This window comes from Bos grunniens, chromosome 10 (genome assembly GCF_055505025.1).
Source record: "Bos grunniens cultivar Pamir isolate PY7600 chromosome 10, Bosgru_T2T1.0, whole genome shotgun sequence".
NCBI lineage: Eukaryota > Metazoa > Chordata > Mammalia > Artiodactyla > Bovidae > Bos > Bos grunniens.
The window spans coordinates 95737056-95751021 of NC_141174.1; the positions used below are offsets into that span (position 1 = coordinate 95737056).

Here is a 13966-nt window from a genome sequence, read left to right on the forward strand (position 1 = left end):
ACCATCTGGACAAGTTCCTTCCAGCCAACAAAATTAATGTGCCAAAGCAAACAGAGAATAGAGAAGGACAAAGAGGGTCCTCAAAGCATTCAAAGGAGTAAATCCAATCTTCCTCCAGACCAGCTCTACGCTGCCCATTGGTCAGTTAAATCCCTCCTTTTGTTTAAGCAAGATTGAATTGGGTTCCTTTCCATTGTAGTCATAGATACACAGTCGAAAAGCATCAAACAAAACTTTAAAATAAGATTATTACAGAAAGTTGCAAACAAACACAAAAGTAGAAAGAGCATAATTTCCACATTCCATCACCCAGCTTCACAACTATTAAGGTTTTGACTATCTTGTTTCATCTGTCTATCCTTCTACCCTTTTTGTTCCTTAGAAATACGTTCAAAGAAAATCCCAGACGTTCGACTCAGCCCCTACAATCTATCTGTGCTTTATGCACTGGTCCTGGTGAAAAGTAAGGTGCCAAACAAAGGCCAGTTTTGTTCATACTGAAGCTATCTGGTCAAATACTGGCAATATTATATGGCTTGATCTAATACCTCAATATGAATTGAAAGTGAAGGTGTTAGTTGCTCAGTCCTGTCCAACTCTTTGGGACCCCATGGACTGTAACCCGCCAGGCTCCTCTGTCCATGGGATTTCCCAGGCAAGGATACTGGAGTGTGTAGCCATTCCCTTCTCCACGGGATCTTCCCAACCCAGGGGTTGAATCCTGGTCTCCTGCATTGCAGGTGGATTCTTCACAATCTGAGCCACCAGAGAAGCCCTTTATGAATCTAATCCAACTGCTAAGGACTTTTTTTGTTTTTTTTTTTTTTTTGATACTGCAAGGAGATCCAACCAGTCCATTCTGAAGGAGATCAGCCCTGGGATTTCTTTGGAAGGAATGATGCTGAAGCTGAAACTCCAGTACTTTGGCCACCTCATGCGAAGAGTTGACTCATTGGAAAAGACTCTGATGCTGGGAGGGATTGGGGGCAGGAGGAGAAGGGGACCACAGAGGATGAGGTGGCTGGATGGCATTACTGACTCAATGGACATGAGTCTAAGTGAACTCCGGGAGTTGGTGATGGACAGGGAGGCCTGGTGTGCTATGATTCATGGGGTCACAAAAAGTCGGACACGACTGAGCGACTGATCTGATCTGATTATCACACCTAACAAGATTAAGATTAATTCCTTAATATCTAACACCAAGTCCATTTTCAAATATTCCCACTTGTATCAAATATGTCTCTGTATCCACCATTTGTTCAAACAGAATCTGAATAAAGTCTCCACAGTGATTTGGTTAAAATATCATTTTAAGTGTTCTCACTCTCATTTAGCACTCTTGAAGGAACCTTGAAAGGTGACATGAGATGGTGGGCAATCCTCAAACAGAAGTCAGAAGAATCAGGTCCCAACTCCTTGTTTATACTGTTTACTATACCCACACTTTACATTGAATAATATGCCATATATGTGTATGTGCGTGTGGATATGCACCTATGCCAGGCAGGGTGCTCTTTGCTTCACATCCATTCTGCGTTTACCCTCACGAAGGGGTTACCAGTATCGTCTGTGTTTTGTGAACAAGGAAGCGCCCCCAAGGAGGTCGGCTGACTCGCCCAACATCATTAGTAAGTAGCAGAGTTGAGGGTGGAATTCAGGCCATGTGGCTCCAAAGTCCAAGCTCTTAGCCCCTCCCCCATCTGTGCCTAGTATGCCCCAGTCCTGCTGAGCAATAAAGTGCCAAACACACGCCTATTAATATATTTTATTTCACAAAGTGCTGAGATCTTATACGGAAGAAGGACATAAGAGCCTATGGAAGTAAGCAGGGCTGAAGGACTGCATCCATGTGGCTCAGGGGAGTCAGGATTTGGGGTGGTCTGTTGCGCTTCTTTTCGTTAGTCACCCACCCCCAGGCATTCCTGTTTGAGTCCACCAGCCTCGCTGCCATGCTCCTCACCACCCCCACCCCCACCAAAATGGACGACCTCTGGTCTTCCTTCCCTCACCTCCTTACCCCAGTGGTCATTTCTCTTTAACTCCTGATTTATTTTCTTTTTTTTGCTCAGTCTCTTTAGCCTCCTTCCAACCCCAGCCTCCAAGCTAACCCCAGCTCTTTAACTATAACATATTCAATTAGAGTGATTTGACTCTGGTGGGGCCAGAAGTTAGTGACCCCCAGCATTGGTGTTTCAGATTAAAGGGCCCAAGCACCTCCCTCAGCTGGAAGATCTAATTCTGTCCGTTTCAAATATGTTAGCCTTGGAGAATTACAGCAGGTACACCATCTATCCCAGCTGCTTTGGACTGATCCACTGTTCTGATATGGTCAGTAGGATGCCCAGTTCACATGGCACTTCCCAGGGAGCTGGCTGCTTCATGAGGACAACTGGAAGTGGAGGTATAGGAGGATTACCTCATCATTTCTTCTCAAACTTTGATATGCATGCAAATCCCACCAGGATGTCGTTAAAATGCAAATTCTGATTCAGTAGCTTTAGGGTGGGGCTTCCCAGCTGGCTCTGTGGTAAAAATTCCACCTGTTAGTGCAGGAGATGCAGGAGATGTGGGTTCAGTCCCTGGGTTGGGAAGATCCCTTGGAGGAGGGCATGGCAACTCACTCCAGTATTCTTCCCTGGGGAATCCCATGGACAGAGGAGCCTGGTGGGCTGCAGTCCATGGGGTTGCAATGAGTTGGACACGACTGAGCCACTGAGCACCCATGCACCACTCTTGGTGCTATCTTGGGTAGCTCCCAAGATGCTGCCTTTCTAACAAGCTAGCAGGCGATAACAGTACTGCTGGTCTGTGGACCACTCTTCGAGTAACAAGAATCTAGATCACTGGTTCTCAGCACCAATTGCATGTTAGAGCCACCTAAAGTGAAAGTGTTAGTCACTCAGTTGTGTCCTACTCTTTGCGACACCATGGACTACTTGTCCATGAATTCTCCAGACAAGAATACTGGAGTGGGCTGCAATTCCCTTCTCCAGGGGATCTTCCCAACCCAGGGATTGAACCTAACTCCCCTAACCTCCTAGAAGCACGTTAGAGCCACCTAATGTGCTTCTAATTAGGGAGGACTTAGGTGCAGGGAGTTATACAAGCTCCTCAGCTGATTCTAATGAACAGTCAGAGTTGAAAAACACTGCTTTGGAGACTGAAGTAGCAGCAGATATTGGGTGGTCAGTTGGATGAATCCCTGGCCAGATAGAAAAGTGTGATGGTTACAGGATGGTGGGGCTCTGGCTTCCAAGCCTTTTCGTTGCCTGTGCTTCTTGCCTCTCCTCCATGTCACTCTCTCTTCATTTCCCCTTACCAATCCATCCACTTCTCAAATCCTCATCTCAAAAAGAGAAAAGTTGACCTGAAAATCAACACCTCTTCCTAGATCCCTCAGAAAACTGAGGTCACAAGGCAACCATCACCCTGAAAGTTGGAGGGACGAGGAAATACAGAGAATCTCAACCTACCAGAAGCACAAGTCCACAGCTGGAGCCAGTAGTGGTGGGAACATTGCAAACGTAAGTGACAATTTGTTGGAGGCTCAGAGTGGGCTAATTTGAGAGTTGAAAATTCCAAAGTCAATGGGGGCAGGGAGGGATGGGGGTGCTTATAGGGGAGGATGTCTATCCTTTTGTTTATTTCCTGAAGCATCATCAGATTCTCAAGGTGAAGACTAGAGAAACGTCCCCTCATACTTCCAACAAGTAGAGAGGAAAAGACGGTGCTGCTTCAAGGAAATAAGTCTTTCTGAAAAAGATGCTGAAACTTTGAAATCAAGCAGGCAGGGTTGTTACTGTACTTTGTAGTATGACCATACCTACCTTGTGAGGAGGGCTGGGAAATACATGACCACACTCACTTTGCAAGGGAGGCTAGGAAATATAATCTTTCTTCCAGGGAGCATGTGCTCAGCTAAAGGAGAGTTCTGTTACTATGGAAGAAGCAGAGATAAGATGTGAACAGGCAGCAACTATGGGTCCCTGGCATCCTTGTGGAACAGGAGGGAAGCAGGCAGGACACAACATTTAACAGAAAGACAAAGGCTGGTTACATGGTAACCACTGATGGGTTGCTACATGCTACATCACCAATGGGTTGTTACATGCTAAATGCTGGGGATTGAGGGTAAACTGGTTCCCTCTCCCCAAGGAGCTCATAGTCTAGGGGGAAACGCATATGTGCATACAACTGAAACTGTACAACCCGGAGTGGAACTTGAACCCACTGTCTGAATTGAGATGACACATCTGGTCTCGGGGCTTAATGAAGTTCAAGTTCTTTATGTCTCATCGTAGAAAGAATTCAGTGAGAAGCAAAGTGATAAGAAGTGGATTTATTTAGAGAGGTACACATTCTATAGATAGAACACAGTCCATCTCAACAGGCACGAAGGGCTTGAGAGAGGCACAGTTTATGCACAGAGTCTCCATCTCAATAGGCACGAAGGGCTTGAGAGACGCACAGTCTATGCAGAGTCTGGGTCAGCTCAGAAGGCACAGGCCCTTAAATATAGGGTGGTTAGTTCTTATGGGCTGGGTAATTTCAAAGTCTAATGAGGAGGAAATTTCCAGGAGCTGAGCCACTGCCCAATTTTGGGCTTTTAATGCTCACAGCCTCAGAACTGCCATGACCCTGTGGGTGTGGCATTTAGCATGCTAATACATTGAATGAGTGTACAGGGAGGCTTAAGGTCTACTGGAAGTCAGATCTTCAACCATCTTGGACCTAGTCAGTTCTAACCAGCCTTTGTCATTCTTTTAAACACTGTGTCCTGCCCGCTTCCCTCCTGTTTCACAACGATGCCAGGGATCGATAGTTGCTGCCCGTTCACATCTTATCTCTGCTTCTTCCATAGTGACAGAACTCTCCTTTAGCTGAGCACATGCTCCCTGGAAGAAAGATTATATTTCCTAGCCTCCCTTGCAAAGTGAGTGTGGTCATGTATTTCCCAGCCCTCCTCACAAGGTAGGTGTGGTCATATGACAAAGTATTGGCCAATGGGATGTACATCAAGCAGGTGTCCAAGCCCTCAGCCCCATAACTGTGAATGACCTCATTTGGGAAAAGGGTTTTTGCAAATATAACAAAGTTACAGATTTGGCAGTGAGCTTGCCCTGGATATGAGGGGCAACAGCTCTCCATCTTCCCTTTTCTGTTGTATTCTGGCTGGCAAACAGATTAATAGCTGGTCCAAAGCAGACATTCTAGACAATGAGGTGGAAGCCTCAACCGATAGCCTGGGTTCCTGATGACTGTAGAGTCGCCATGCTGCTGCTGCGGCTACTAAGTTGCTTCAGTCGTGTCCGACTCTGTGCGACCCCATAGATGGCAGCCCACCAGGCTCCCCCGTCCCTGGGATTCTCCAGGCAAGAACACTGGAGTGGGTTGCCACTTCCTTTTCCAATGCATAAAAGTGAAAAGTGAAAGTGAAGTCGCTCAGTCGTGTCCAACTCTTAGTGACCCCATGGACTGCAGCCTACCAGGCTCCTCCGTCCATGGAATTTTCCAGGCAAGAGTAGTGGAGTGGGGTGCCATTGCCTTCTCCAGAGTCACCATAGTGTTGCTGAGTTAAGTCCTATGGACCTTGCTCGGGCCCTAGCCTGGCTGAAGCTCTCTGCCTTGGGAGGGGAGAGTTCTTTTTCCTTTCGGGGTTTGAGCAGCCAAATAATAATCGAAGCTGAGATGGATGCAGCACAAGCTTTATTCAGTGATCAAAGAATGGAGAAAATGAACTAAGTTCACAGATCAACTTCTCACCCACCTAGTGAGAGAGATTTCATTTTAAAGAGTAAAGGGAGAAGGAGTGAGGCTAATGATGGGGAAGCATATGAACTAATCTACCAGGAAAGGCTTTCTCTCAGGGAGTCGATTGCACCCCACCCTTTTTTTTTTTTTCATCCTCTTTTGATCCTAAATGTTCCATCATGGCCACTGGTGCTGCTATATCCCCCCAGGCTCCTCTGTCTGTGGGATTCCCTAGACAAGAATACTGGAGTGGGTTGCCATTTCCTCCTCCAGGGGATCTTCCCAACCCAGGGATCAAACCTGCATCTCTTGCGTCTCCTGCCTTAGCAGGCAGGTTCTTTACCACTGCACCACCTGGTCACTGGTAGGTGTGTCACTTAATATGCTAATGTAGTAAAATCAAGGTTTAATAAGACTCAGGTCTGTTGGAGGTCAGATTCATTGCCATCTTGGCCCCAGCTGGTTCCATCTGGTTTTTCGTCTGTAGCTTCCTTTCTTATCTATGGATACTTCAACTTAAAGATTTAGGTGAACCCCTGCCAAAGGTGGGGGTTGGAGGGCTGTGAGCAAAGACCTGGAGCAGCTCTGGTGAAAACGGCAGCCGGCATTTACATAAACTAAGAAACAGACTTCTAATTTCCTGAAGCCTTTGTGATAGTTTGGACTTCTGTCTCTTATAGCAGAACATTTTACTAACAAATGCATCAACTAACCACAAATCTGCTTCTTTTTAGACCTCTCATAAGTATTCACAATGCAAAACAAGTTATAGGCAAGTTCTGTTTCACTTCGAATGAAATATAACCCCCTTTAGAGGGGTCAGAGAGGCCCTGTGTGATCTGACTCTGTCAGCTTGTCCAGTCTCATCTGATACCACTGTTCTCTGGCAGGACACGTGGAATACTGCAGCCTTATGCCTGTGTTGTTTGTAACACAAATACTTTGTGAGGACGTGCTATGAGCTGCGTGTCCAGTGGGCACACGGCGGCAGACCCTACCCTTACAGCCAGCTTTTTATCTGTTTGGCTTATAAGCTCATTTATTTTCCAACTCAGAGCCTTGCCCCATAGTGTCCCTTCAGTCTAAGGCAGGGCTGCCCAATAGGACTCTCCCAGTGATGGAGATATTCTTAATCTGTGTTGTCCAACTTGGTAGACACTAGCTGCATGTAACCATTGAGTATTTGAAATGTGGCTGGTATGGCTGAGAAACTAAGATTAGATTAATTTATATTTAGATTAAATCAGATTAATTTATATTTAGACAATCACACGTGACTAGCAGCTGCCAGGATGGACAGTACGGATCCCAACTACTCTGGGGCACACAGCTTCTTACACCTTCAGGTGGTTTTAGAGAGTAGTTACAAATTCTCTGACACGCCTCTAATTGAGAGATGGGTCTATATCCCCTCTCTTTGAATCTAGCTGGGCTTATGTCTAGTGACAGAAGTGATTAGGGGTGGGCAGCACACCCACAGCCAAAGTGGCTCAGGTGGTAAAGAATCTTCTTGCAGTGCAGGAGACCCAAGAGATGTGGGTTCGATCCCTGGGTCAGGAAGATCCCCTGGATAAAGAAACAGCTACCCACTCCAGTATTCTTGTCTGGAAAATACTATGGACAGGGGAGCCTGTCAGGTACAGTCCAGAGGGTTACATAGAGTTGGACATGACTGAGCCACTAACACTACAACCAAAGTGGGTCCTGGTTTCCTGGCCAGGGATCAAACTCTGTGTCGGGAGCTCGGAGCCTTAACCATCGTGCTACCCAAAGTCCCGGAATGATTTCAACAGGACTTTCCAGGCTAGGAAAGAAGAAACCTTGCAGCTTCTGCCTTGATCTCATAGGCCTGGGACACTTGCTCTCAGGAAACTCCATCACAGAAAGTAGTCACCACCCTATGAGCAGCCAAAGCTGTGCGAAGAGGCCACGTGCAGCTGCTCCATCCTTCGGGGCATCCCTCCCAGGCACCTATATTGGTTTCCTGTGACCGCCATGATGAATTACCACCCACATGGAGGCTTAAAACAACAGAAATCCATTTCCTTCCAGTTCTGAATCCTGCCGGAAGTCGGAAATCAAGATGTCAGCGGGTGTCGTGGTGTTAAAGGTGTTGCTGCTTCCTGCGTCTTTAAGAGAGCGTCTGTTCCATTCCTCTGTCCTAGTTTCTAATGGTATGTGGCAATCGCTGACGTTCCCTGACTTATCGACACATCACCCCAACCTCTGCCTCCACCTTCATACTCCTTCCCCTGTGCTTCTCCTCTCAATTCTCTCCTTTCTCATAAAAGGACACCAGTTATTGGCTTCAGGGCTCACCTAAGCCCAGGATGAGAGCATTTCAAGAGCCTTAACTGTGATCGTGTCTACAAAGACCCTTTTCCCAAATAAGGTCAAATTGCACAGGTAAGGGGGACTAGGACTTGGCCCACCTCTTTGGAGCCACTGTTTAGCCCCAGGCATGTGTGTGAGGTGTCCTGGAGATGATTCCCGCCCGCCAGGTGTTCAAGCTACTCCCAGACACTCACATTTCCCTGGCTATGACCCTAAACATTGTGGGGCAGAAAGAAGTCGTGATCACCATGTCTTATTTGAAATCCTGACCTACAGAACTTTTGAGTATAATAACATGATATTCTATGTCATATAGTTTGGGATGGGTTATCAGAAAGTATCCCATGGACGAGGGAGTGTAGTATGCTACAGTCCATGGGGTTGCAAAGAGTTGGACGCGACTGAGCAACTTCACTTCACTTCATCAGGGAGTAATAGATAACTAGAAATTCCTATTCACCTTTTTTAACCCCCAGATCAAATAACATTTCTTCAAAGAGTCCTCCTTAGACACCACTTCCAAGTCTAAGTTACATTCCCCTCTTTTCCTTTCTGGCACATATCACAGTTTATAGTTGCATATGTAGTTAGGCATTTTTCGGTTTTAAAGGTCTCGCCACTAGACCTGAGTTGCATGAAGCCAGAGACCACGTTTGTTTCATTCAACACTACATCCTCTTATGTACCCGGCACACAGTAAGTGCCCCATCAATATTTGCCAAATGAATGAAATTCGGAGCTTTGTGTGACTGAACCTACAATCGATGTTTCTTTGTCATATGAACTCAGGCAGCTCTACAAAGACATTGTTTATTTGGCCTTTTTGCTTTCAGCAGATTGAGTAAACCAGAATGCAGCATATGGGAAGCAAAATGTTCATTTCCAAGGTTTAGACAATAACAAGGTTCTTTCAGTTCTTTGCATTTGAATAATTGCTGTGGTTTTTAATTGCGGTGAAAACAAATGAACAAAATGAACAAAAGCCAGAACTGGTCAGACAGCCAGGCTGTGAGAGACATCTTTAATTTTTTAAGAAGCATCTTTAAGTTCACAAAATGAACCTTTAAATTGTCCTAATATGAGTGTGAATCTCATGATACATTCTTCCATGAAATGAAAGCTTAATGACAAATAACAAAGAACAGCCTCTTGCTGGCATCTTTGTCATCATCGGTCTTGTTCTAGAAAGTCCCTGGCTACAAGTTCTGCTGTTACTTGTCTTGGAAGAGAAACAAAATAGGACTTGGAACAGGGAAAAAAATAGGAAAAACAAGACATGCTAAATGATGCCAAGAATGCTCAGATAAAACTTGTAACCAGCTGTACGAATGCGCATAGAGATAGAGTCTAAAATCAGACCGGAGGCAGTAGGAATCTTCAGAACTGAGTACAAGCAGTCAGTACTCATCTTTATTACTGTCACACAGGTCCTGGTGACCGGAAGGATTCCTGACTCTCCAGAGGTGCATCCAGTTTTCCCACTGTAGGAATTTAAACATGATCTGATTATGCTCTCATGACCCTATGTGATTGTGTTCTGAGTTTCCGTGGATTCTTTTTGAAACCTTTTATACTTATTTTATTTCTGGCTGCTCTGGGTCTTCGTCTCTATGGACGGGCTTTCTCTAGTTGTGGTGAGTGGGGGCTGCTCGTTGTGGGGCTTCTCGTGCTGTGGGGCACGGGCGCTAGGCCACGCGGGCTTCAGCAGCTGTGGCTCACAGGCTTAGTTGCTCCACGGCTTGTGGGTCTTCCTGGACCAGGGATCGAATCTGTGTCCCTTGCATCAGCAGGTGGATTCTTAACCACTGGACCACCAGGGAAGCCCTTTTTAGATTCTCCGTCTGTTTGGCATCCATTCATCACAGCACCAAACTAAAGCTCAAAGTTGTTTACACTTGGCTGTGATCCAGAGCCCACACTGAACCACTTCCTAGTCTAATCCTCACACACTGAACCAGTATTTTCACGGCCCTAAATCACCCCAGGGCCAGTGACCAAACAGGTAGGGACCACCTCTATAGCCAAAGCCCAGCTACATTATTCAAACTAGCCACTTCTCCACTGTTTCTTCTGCCAGGTCCTGCCTTTTCTGTGGAAGCCCCATCCAAGGCTCTGGCGGTGAGGCTCTCCCCTCACTCCCCTCTGCCCCCACCTCATTCTTCCCTGAGTGGCCCTGCGTGGTGTGGCATGCCCCATCCCCCCAGCAACTTCAGGCAATGAAATCTTCTGTCAATGGCATCATTGTTTCCACGTCATCACTTGGTCACCTTCATGAACTGAAATCCCATGAGTACAGCTGAGACTGATCAGCCCTTCAGGACTTTGCAGTCGCTGTTTTCCTCTGCCAGGAGCCCTCATCCCCTTGTATCCACATGGTTCCTCTGTCACTGCAGTGAAGTCTCTGCTCTGACATCACCATATCCAAGCAAGGCCTCCCTGAGCACCCATCTAACTAGCCTGCCGACCCCTCCCAACTCTAGATGCCTGTCCTTTTGTTGAGTTTTATTTCTCTAAATAGCTCTCATCACCACCCGACTCAGATGTGTTTATTTTGTATGTTCCCTTACTCTGTACTGCCTAGAACCACACTCCCACTACAGAAAGGCACAGATTCTTGTTAACAGCAACATTTCCACCACTTAGAACAATGCCTGGCACACACAGTGGGTGTAAACCCTTTCCTAAAGGATGAACTTTTTATTTTTTCCAGAGCACCCGGCCTGTTAATGAGTACATGAATGGCCAAAATCCCCTTCAAATTTATAACTCTCGTTGGACTTGGTGATCCGCTGAGAAGCCAGATCTCTGGATCAATAAGATATGAATTTCTAAAAGGGAGTATAAGTGGTTCAGAATCATATCAATGGATAATCCCAGGATAAAATCCTAGACAAGCAGATTTGTGGAATCAAACCTGGGGATTAGGACAAGTAAGCAATTACTCTGCCGGAATTATCCAGCCCTCTGCCTTTTCTCTGAAAATGTGCCTGGCCTTGGGTTTTGGGCTCTGTGACTCTGAGAAGGTGAGGGAAATACTTTCCTTTATCATATAGGAATAGCATCATGCCCTCATAGGAGGCCAAAGTAGGGTCTAGGAAGCATCTTAGCAAGGGTTGGCCTGACACCCCTTAGTGTGTGCTGGGTGCTTCCTTACAGATGGAGCCTAGATCACTGCAAAAGCAGCTCACCAGCTGTACAACCAGCTCAACCCTAATTCACACCTGATATTGGCAGCCTTTTCTCCCAATAAGCACAAACACTGCAAACACATCTCAGAGGGCACTTTTAATGATATATCTCAAAAAGATCTTTATGCCATATCACAGGGGGCTTCTCAGATAGTGCCACCTGCCAGTGCAGGAGATGCAAGGGACGGCAGTTTGATCCCTGGGTTAGGAAGATCCCCTGGAGTAGGAAATGGCAACCCACTCCAGTATTCTTGTCAGAATTATTCTACGGACAGAGGGGCTTGGTGGGCTACAGTCCATGGGGTCACAAAGAGTCAGATACTACTCAGTGACTGGGCATGCATGCCATATCACAGGTTGCTTATAATGACGTATCTCAGAAAGATGTTTATGCCATGTAGATAAAGAGGAAAAAAAGTCTAGCAACAATGGTGATGAAAACTACAGAGGCTTAAAAGGGGGAGGGAAGGGAGAAGAAAGGAAGGAGGAGGGGGGAGGGACGTGGAGAGGGCAGGAGGAAGCAAGGAACTTCCTTTCTGAAAGACAGGAGAACCCACTTTCCTCTGTCCCATTGCCTCAGTGGAAAAAATTCCCCAAATAATTTTGAGGCAGGCTGATTTGGAGGCTGATCCACTATTGACCTTATGATGATTCCTTAATCTAACCCAGATGCTGTCATTTAGAACTAAAATTAGGTCACTCTTTCTCTGTTTTTGCTCTTTAGTTGCGAAGTCATGTCCGACTCATTGGTGACCCCATGGACGGTAGCCAGCCTGACTCCTCTGTCCCTTGGGATTTCTCAGGCAAGGATACTGGATTGGGCTGCCATTTCCTTCTCCAGAGTTTAAAGACACTCTGAGATTATTGGAATGAAGACAGTTAGAGAAAGGAGAAGTCAGAGAATAAGAATCTGTGAGTCTCAGCGTGTCAGGGGACAGAGCTCTGGCAGGCAGGCCAGCTGGCATCTGCATGGATTCAGGTAAAGTTCTGTTGTGCCGTGGCCACCGCCACACCATTTACATACCGTCTGTGGCTGCTCTGTAACCCTCGAGTTGACTGGTTGCAGCGGAGATGGTCTGCAAAGCTGAAAACATTGAATACGTGACCCTTTATAGAAAAGTTTGCTGAACTTCAGTGGCTATTAAAGGAGCAGAGTGACTTACCCGGCTGTTGTGGTCTGACTGATATATTTCTGAGGGCTGTGTAACATGCTTCACTTTGAGTTTCTCTTTTTCAAGCAATCTTGTGAATGTTATTAGACTTCCGGAGTATGTTTTCCTATTAAAGAGGAATTCTTGAAGCAGACTTGCTACAAGAATTCCCAAACATTCTGAAAAGTGAAAATGAAAGTGAAGTTGCTCAGTCATGTCCTTGGTGACCCCATGGACTATAGCCTACCAAGCTCCTCTGTCCATGGGATTTTCCATTGCAAGAGTACTGGAGTTGCCATGGCTTTCTCCAAGGGATCTTCCCAACCCAGGGATCGAACCCAGGTCTGCTGCATCGCAGGCAGATGGTTTACCGCCTGAGCCACCAGGAAGGTCCCCAAGTGTCCTGGACAGCTGTTATTTCTAACTGAAAACTGCTGAACTGGCCTTCTGCCACGGTCTCTCAGAGACTCACATGGTAAGCCAGTTTGCAGGCGGTCTAGCAACCCTAACCCTATTAGGTTCAGATCCGCCAGGGGGAAGACCGAACTCTGGACCTGAGCTGGCTTGGAGTGCAAGCCCCATGCTCTGACTTCACTCACACAGCAGTCACATTCACACCCCTTAGGGTACCAGGGAAGAGTTTGTGCCAGTAAGGGGCTTGGTATTTGTGAATTTTGATTTAGGCCTCTTACCGTTTCATTTTTTCTGTATTGAAGTCATACGTGGATACAATCCTAAAAATCAAATAGAAAAACAGGATTAAAACAAAAATAACAATCACCTCCCCAAGGTCCTCCTGATCTTCAATTCCCACTACCCAGAACCACCATTTTCAAATCTTCTCATTGTATTTCTTCATATTTGCCTTCATAATTCTAAATAACATGCTAAATCATGCTCTTTGCAGGACAGTCGAATCAAGGAAATAACAAGATCTCCTCCCCTTCTCCCCCACTTTTTAACAGTCCCTCAGTTATCCTTCTCCATGACCTGCACTGATTTGTCTCTGGGCTGCTGCACAGCTGTAACCCTGCAGCTTCCCTTCAGCATTGTTTGGGGGCTTCCTGCAGTCTCTGTTTGAGATCCCCATCTCCTAGACCCTGAAGAAACTAGCTGCTGCTAAGCTGCTAAGTCACGTCAGTCATGTTTGACTCTGTGCGACCCCATAGACGGCAGCCCACCAGGCTCCGCCATCCCTGGGATTCTCCAGGCAAGAACACTGGAGTGGGTTGCCATTTCCTTCTCCAGTGCTTGAAAGTGAAAAGTGAAAGTGAAGTCGCTCAGTCATGTCCGACTCAGCGACCCCATGGACTGAAGCCTACCAGGCTCCTCCATCCGTGGGATTTTCCAGGCAAGAGTACTGGAGTGGGGTGCCATTGCCTTCTCTGAAAACTGTCTTCTGTAGCTCCAGTTTGCTATAACCCTGAGTATAGAGCCCTGTGTGGCCCTGGCCTGCTCTCCTTTGGACCTAAAAGTAACAGAGTTCTGCCTTTCAGCTGTCTGAGGGTCATTGTGTTGTGTCATGCCATCAAAAGAATC

General features: G+C 46.4%; 2 long non-coding RNA genes across 7 annotated transcripts; one reads left to right on the forward strand and one right to left on the reverse strand.

Moving 5' to 3' along the window:
* Window positions 1-2203: 2203 nt before the first annotated feature.
* LOC147365437 (uncharacterized) lies at window positions 2204-12438 on the forward strand. 6 transcript variants are annotated; one of them, XR_015135552.1, is made up of 4 exons: window positions 2204-2404; window positions 3395-3527; window positions 7807-7928; window positions 10166-10739. It is a non-coding gene; the product is annotated as an uncharacterized LOC147365437 (long non-coding RNA). The 6 variants fall into 6 exon arrangements; XR_015135556.1 differs by lacking the exon at window positions 2204-2404 and adding an exon at window positions 4865-4974 and having other exon boundaries at window positions 3142-3527; window positions 10166-10753; XR_015135554.1 differs by lacking the exon at window positions 2204-2404 and adding an exon at window positions 9516-9571 and having other exon boundaries at window positions 3150-3527; window positions 10166-10753.
* LOC147365438 (uncharacterized) lies at window positions 9079-12635 on the reverse strand. The gene is made up of 3 exons (XR_015135557.1): window positions 12440-12635; window positions 12301-12360; window positions 9079-9569 (listed from the first exon to the last, which is right to left on the reverse strand). It is a non-coding gene; the product is annotated as an uncharacterized LOC147365438 (long non-coding RNA).
* Between the last annotated feature and the right edge of the window lie 1331 nt (window positions 12636-13966).